Here is a 7,678-nt window from a genome sequence, read left to right on the forward strand (position 1 = left end):
TGGGACCAGAAACACCTTTTGGGACCAGAAACACCCCTGGGACGTGTCTTTAAGCTGAACTTTCTCATGGCAGAGTGCATGCCCCCCGCCCCCCCACACCACACCACATCACCCATGACTCCTGCAGGCTCTTGGGTGAAAGTGAAAGTGAAACCTAACTGTCTGCTGAGCTCTCAACATTAGTTTTCACTCAGTGAAGCTCTTTTCAGATTAAAAATACCTTTGAGGAAATGTATTTTCAGATGCCAATTGAACTGCATCATGCCAGCACCCCCACCCCCCCGCACCAAAATGGGTGAGACAAAAACGAAGGAGGTTCTTAAAGAGACAGAGGCCAATTTCAAGGCATTTAAAACAGGAAGTGATGAGAAGATAAGTTTATTTTCTATTTAAACATAAAAATAGCAAATGACATAGATACTTTATTATGGTATAGTATTTAAATATGTATGCCTGAGAAACACATAATATTGGCCCTTTAAGCCGAGTACTTTGTTTACATTAAATGTGTACCAGCATTTCAGAATTCCTATCATATACTTGGAAAACTACTGGAGCAAAGTCTTGCAAACTGCATATTGTTCAGAATAACCTTTTTATGTTGGATATCACAGTTTGTAACGAGTACTTGTCTGTGCAGCACTGTGCACAGGTCGGCCATGTCTGACCTGTTGTTAAAGCAGCCCCAGCATTTGTTTTGTGCTAGATGAGCCTGATGCACAGTGTGATTTAGACGCCATAAAAGCGATGAGTTATTGATGAATGATGACGCTTGAAGCTGACGATGGGGTGCCAGGAGAAATTGTGTGTTCATTTCGGTGGCGGCACACACACACACACACACACATACAAACAGCCCAGAAAGCGGTGTGGGGCACACCTGTCTGTGCCCGCATGCGGAGCGTGGCATTAGTCAGAGCGTGTAAAGCTCTACCAGTCAGACGGGAGACGGGTTGAGGGAGATGAATGGGAGGCAGGTACACTTTATTACTGTCACTCTGCTCTCTTCCAGTCTACCTCAACCTTCCCACTCCCACCTATCCATTAATCACATGTTACTGCCTCTTCCCTCCTTTGTTCTCTGTCTATTTCTCCTCCCTTCACCCTTTGCTCCTCCTCCATCCTCCCCTCTCTCATTAACAACGGCTTCACCGTTTCTGAACTCTCACTTTGCTCCATCTTCTCACATTTATTGTTATTGGCTCATATTATGTCAAGTTTGACACTTACTCAATGGTGATGAGGGTTGTGTAGATTTTGGATGGCATCATTAGGTAAAAATGCAATAATTTCACATGTAATAGGGGCGTTCGATCTTTATAAACTTATACTTAAATACTACAAGGTAGTTACAAACTTTTGATACAATTAGAGCTGCGTGCATGAGTAGGGAGCAGAGAAAAATGCTCATTGTGGTGTTTCAAAAAACAAAAGACCTCTGCAAAAACAATAAAACACTTAGGAATCTGCTGGACGATGGGAATGACAAGTGTGTAAAGTTTTTAAGTTATTATGGTCTTGATTATAAAACCTCAGTGGCAAAAAGAGCAACTTCCTGAATTTTAGATATGTCCTCATAATTTAGTTTTAACTCATGTTATAACATCATTCCCTCATCCAAAACACACCCAAAGTGTTGCTTCAACTCATTCATGCATTTTTGAGAAGTCCTTGAATCTCCTGGGTTAGCCATGTGGAGCTGCCAAAATGCTTGCTGGTACAAAGCTCCGCCTATTTACACAAAGCTCCTCCCAGAGGCTCAGTCTGCAGCTGAGCTCCCGCCCCACAGAGCAACCCTTCCCTGAGKCATTGTTGCAAAATTGGGCTGAAGTGGGAATGTCTGAAATGATAGGAGGTTCCTATAGAGACAGAGGCTAATTTCAAGGTATTTCAATATGTACAACTGGAAAAAAAGTCCAGTTTAACATTATTAATAATCTAACACATTCTGATAATGCTATCAGTCTCACAACAAGATTTTAAGGGGTAATATCATGTAAAATCAAATTTTATGGGTTTTATATCATGTTATAATGTTATACTCTCATAAAAAAACATGCCCAAAGCCTTGCTTTGACTCATTCATGCATGTTTGAGAAATCCTGCAGTGTTTTTAGGAAGCCATGCTGAGGAGCAAAACGACAGGTGGGGACCAGGAACCCCCCTGGGACGTGTCTTTAAGCTGAGCTTCCCCATGGCGGAGGGCCCCCTCCTCCCCACACACCCCGCCCATGACCCCTGCAGGCTCTCGGGTGAAAGTGAAAGTGAAACTTAAACTGTCTGCTGAGTTCTCAGTCAGTGAAGCTCTTTTCAGACTAAAAATACCTTTGAGGAAATGTATTTTCAGATGTAAACTGCATCATGGCAGCCCCCCCCCACCCCCACGAAGCAGAAGGAGGTTCTTAAAGAGACAGAGGCCAATTTCAAGGCGTTTAGAAGAGGAAGTGATGAGAAGATAAGTTTATTTTCTATTTAAACATAAAAACAGGATTTTAATAACAACTAAAGTTGACATAGATACTTTATTATTGTATAGTATTTAAATGTATGCCTGAGAAACACATAATATTGCCCCTTTAAATATTTTTGTCAAGATATAAGAGTGCAAGACTTGGTTAGATGGACAATATTTGCTTTGTTTTTTTGCATACTGAGTTGAAAATGTGAAATAATACTGTTTTATTTATTCATAAGTTCTTGCATGTTTTTATTAATACTTACTTTCGTGGGAGTGCAATCCTTCACTAGGTTTTAAGCAGCAACTTTCCATGGTGCAACATTTCCTAAATTTGACAATCTACCTCAAGTGAACACGTGCAAAGTTATAAATAAAGTGAGATTAAAACTTGTGAAGAACTGGTGCAACTGGTCCATCAGCATAAAGCAGACACCCAACAGATGAGTGTAGAGCAGCAGCATTAGCAGCTCCTGCAGTGATGCCACCAGCCCTCCCTCTGTCCCAGCAGCTATCAGCCTCTCTGCAGATCCCATGGGCCACATGTCAGACCGTAGTGCTGTGTTGATGCTTTCGGTACATACTGTATATATATAGCCAGCTAGCGCAGCCTCTCTGGGGTACCTGGATGAGTTCTGTGCAACGTGGATACCAGGGCGGACGAGGAGGAGGGAGGGAGGCGAGAGGCCCCCATAGGCTGACTGTGCCGCCGCTCCCCCGGATCCTATCGGCTAATGGGTCGGCAGGGATTTGGGGAGGGGGATGGAGGTGGACAGAGACGGATGGCTCCTGACAAACTCACACTGACAGCCAGTGAATACAGGGCAGCCTAGCAGAAAGGTCAGAGCAGGGATGGATAAAGGACCGCTTGACTTTCAAAGTTTTGCCCCGCTTGGTGCCAYCGCGCCATCAGCACGAGGAGAAACGAGTTCACAGCTTTGTTTACGGTTGTTGTTTTTTTTCTGTCAAGCTGGCTGTGGGTCTTTACTAACTGCCTCCTTACATGTCAACATTTGAAATCCAGCAGATCAGCATGCRCAGTGTATGTATATATWTATTAAAAAAACACTTTGAACCACCAGGCAAGACATCAACAACAGTTCTCCAAAAAATGATTATGGCTTTAAAACATCCAAATACAATTGCAGCACTTATTAGCAAAAAAAAACCACTAAAACTGTCATTCAGTAAGATGTGCACCTTCAAGAAGAGAGAATTAAACTCTCTAAATGAACTAATCTGGTGCTCGCCCCGGAGGCTCAGTTAGTGTGTGTTTGGGCGGATGTGCGTAGGTGATGTGTTTATTGACTCCAGCAGAGGAGTGGATAAGAGGAGAGCATCTGACTGAAGAACACTGATCCAGTCAGATGTCACAGGCCCTCAGAACTGCCTCTAATGGGGCCCAAGGGACTCTCTATCTCTCGTTCTCCCTTTTCTTACTTACTTCCCTTCCTCCCGAACTCTCTAAATCCAGTCTCTGTTGTCTATCTGCCACTGGCATTCTGCTCCTATTCCTTTTAGTGAAGCTATTGTTACATGTGAAATAGCAAAATGGATAAACATACAATGCAGTGCAAAGTCAGCCATATTCTGTGCTGGTAAAACACCAGGCTAATTTTATTCTCATTTAACTTTTAGAGGAGGCATTCTAAAAGAGCTTGACACGAGTAAATACCTACCTGATGAGTAATTTACCTTTTTTCAGATGGATTATGTCTTTTTGTCACTTTCAGAGCTGCTTTCAGCTCCTTCTTGTTCTTCTCCTTCCCACAGACCTGCATTGTTAAACGTGAACACAGGGTTAAACTGAAAAGWCACAGAGGCCTGTATAAAAAGGATCACACCGAGGTCAACCTGTCAGCTTGTCAATATTTTATCAGGCTCAAAAGAGGATTGTTGCCAACCAAGTCATTTAAATATGGATGCTTTTTACAAACAGGAAACAATAAATTCTGTTGAGCTATTTACTTTGGAAAAAYATCGCACATTTTGAAAATCAGTTCATCTGCAGCAATTTGGGTTTGTACTTCTACTGATAAAGGCATTTCTCCAAAATATATATATTTTTGAGTACTTTTAAATTCTAGTTTCCTTTTTTTAATACAAAGGAAACTATTATTAGCACTAAATACTGAGCCTGGATAAAAACAGCCTCTTGTCCTATGTTTSCTTCATACAGAGGGTCTGGAACCTCGGCTATTGAGAAGCAAACTCTTTCCAGAGACGTGGACTTTGTTGAAGTTTTAAAACAATTGGATCTGATTTACCCAATCGCTGAYGGATGTGGTGCACCAGCTTGACTGTGAAGGAAGCTAWGCTAAGAAGCTAACCAGAAATTGCGAGTGATGTAAACAACTGTCCCCTACAGGGAAGAGAGAAGTACGAGAAAKGAGTGCTGCAGGCTTTGTGAGACAAATTTGAATTTAGAAGCCTTGTCAACACAGACTGACTTTGTTTACTTCCTCCACTACCATTGCTAAACTACAGGCAGACTAAAAAGGTGCAGAAAATGGACGTTGTCGTTCACGACTCCTCCCTCTGTTCACTGATTGGTTGAAATTCTACTGGAGAACTCCTTCTTTTTGGGAGAAATCCCAGACAGAGCAGTGAAGGGAAACTAGAATTGAGTGGAMCTGTGTGGCAAGGGCAAGGCTACTAAATGCTGTTGTTTTTTCCCCATGTGCTGAAATATAGATTGTCTCTTAAATAAACTAGCCACTAAAAGTCCGAGTTCCTTGCTTTGTTGGTGTCTTCTACCACCTCTATTGTTTTCCCTAAAAAAGAGGTGCAACTTGGAGGGAAAAAAGCATTTGATTAAAGAAAAGGAAAAGCAAACGATGCCATATTTTTGAGCTGACACAGTATAATGTACACATCAGCGCATGCTAACATGTCATCTTACATTTCAGATGAAGCATGTGCATCCCTGATTACAAGTGAAACTGTCCACACGTAACCACGTTTGATTTGCTTAGTTAGTGGGAGCCTCATCACGTGAAATCAGCGAGGACACCACTCGTCAGCGGGCCGGAGGAACAGGAAGGGACAGTTCCCGGCAGGACGTCCACTCCTCCCACCGCTCCCAGAAGGCCATGCTTCAGCCACGTGTCCATCATCACCGTCGGGAGGCGTCCGTTTCAGAGTTCTCGCGTCCTCCATCTGAGGCACCCCTGTCTCTTTGACGAGTCGTGTGACCTTTTCCCCACGTCAGGTGTCGCGCGCTGTTACGTCAGGGCGATGGCCGAGTGTCAAAATGTGGTCCTGCTTGTGTCCGTTGACTCTGTTAATGGTTTTATCCAAAGAGCACCACTTTGGAGTGAAACAGGATCTGATGGGAGGTGACAGGGGCAGAGCAGACGGGCCCGGCATGGCTGTCTTCAACGAGGTGGCCCTGACACAGTGGGAAGCATCCTATTAAGACATGACACACTGTTCGTTATCAGCGTGTTGGAGAGGATGATTCCTGGATGAATACCAAGAACATGCAGAAGTCCCAATGTGTTTATGACACTTCAAAACTGAAAAAGAAATACAAAAATGAGGTCCAGAAGATGCTTTCAGTGGTTTTCCAGCATTAATAATGTCATGTTTAAAACTCTAAAGTGTGGAAGTGCAGCTCCTGAACCATTTATGGCATGCAGAGGAGAGGGAGAACGAGAAAGCTAACCATAAGTCATAAAAACAGCGTCTTCTCTATTGAAAGCAAGTGTTTAGAAGTAATTAGACTTTTATGACGTTAAAGAGAAAAATGACTTTGACAAGAGTCACACTATATATACCCACTTTGTGTGCTCATTTAGAGAAATGAGAAAAACAGCCAGTCACCATTTTTCCATCCCATTGCAATGTGATTTCTGAGTAAACTTTTAAAACGTTGCAAAAAAGAGAAAAATAAGAAATGCAAATTAGACGTGTTTCCATCTCTGGTTGTAATAAACAGAAAGTAGGGTAGGGGCCACACATTCCAGGACAATGGAGAGAAGTTTTCAGGAATGTGTTGCAATCAGGCAAGTTGTAATTGTTCTGTCAGATCAATGTAACATTCTGTCCAAAGAACTAAAGGACAAAAAATGTGATTCTTATGGGAATATCCTGGAGGACACCGACAGCAGGAACAGCTGACCAGAGAGGCCAGTGTTCACTACGTCAGAACGTATTCATCAAACGTGTTTCTACCTGACCTATTGCACATGAACTCGTTTTTTAAAAAGCCAAAAACCACACCAAACAAGCGTAAAAATGTTTTTGTGAGATTGTGGAATTTCTTTTCAAATTTCGTCGTTTCCATTAACTTTTTACAAATCAAAACATTGACGGAAACACAGCTAATGGTAGCTAGCTGCCTCTGCCAACAACAGGGCCAATAACAGGAAAGTCAGCGTCTCTACCTAACTCAGAAAAGCTGAAATGGTTTACACAATCTATTGCAACTTTCATTGCAAAGGATTTACCTACAATTCAGTCGTTTAAAACTGTGGGCTTTTATTGGAGTCATGATAAAACAACCATCATTTTCCTGCCCAAACTGGTCCAAAAACAGAGGTGGAAACACTGCAGAAAGTAGGTTACAGTAGATRTCTCTAACACGTGATTTATTCCAGACATCCACTGAAACAGAATCTAAAATCTCTGAACTCAGCATTTTGTCTCCCTTTGTTAATTTATTTTTCACAATTCTATCTGATTAAAAACTGGTTTATACTGCAGTGAGGAGCAAACGTAATAAATATTAATGATTGGGAGATTTTATGTTCAGTATTGTTTCAAAATTGTGCTGAATTGTTATAAAATCAAACTGTGACATACATAAAGATTCCCACCCCTTCCTCTTACACTCCATTTCCTTATTATGTTAAACTTGACTGGGACACCAGAGTAAACACAGAGTGGTCTTCTCTTCAGATAATTATTTTTCATTCACTGCAGACAATAAAACACGAGTCCCCTAAATTCATCTTAATTTAATGTAAATTAGTGACRCACTGTTCTGTTCAAAACCTGAAACTTCTGCCGCGGCGTACGTACCTGAGTGTTACAAAATATTATAGGAGTAGCCCATGGAAAAGTATGGAGGACCAAACCTATCATTATTGGAAATAAATGTATAAATATATAACTGGCGTATTAAAATAAATTATAGGGTCAAAAAGAAGTTTGACAAATAAATTATTGTGCCATTAAATCAATTACATCAATTATTTAGATATAAATGTGTATTTACAT

The sequence above is a fragment of the Austrofundulus limnaeus genome, unplaced genomic scaffold, assembly GCF_001266775.1.
Source record: "Austrofundulus limnaeus strain Quisiro unplaced genomic scaffold, Austrofundulus_limnaeus-1.0 Scaffold147, whole genome shotgun sequence".
NCBI classification, from domain to species: Eukaryota; Metazoa; Chordata; class Actinopteri; order Cyprinodontiformes; family Rivulidae; genus Austrofundulus; species Austrofundulus limnaeus.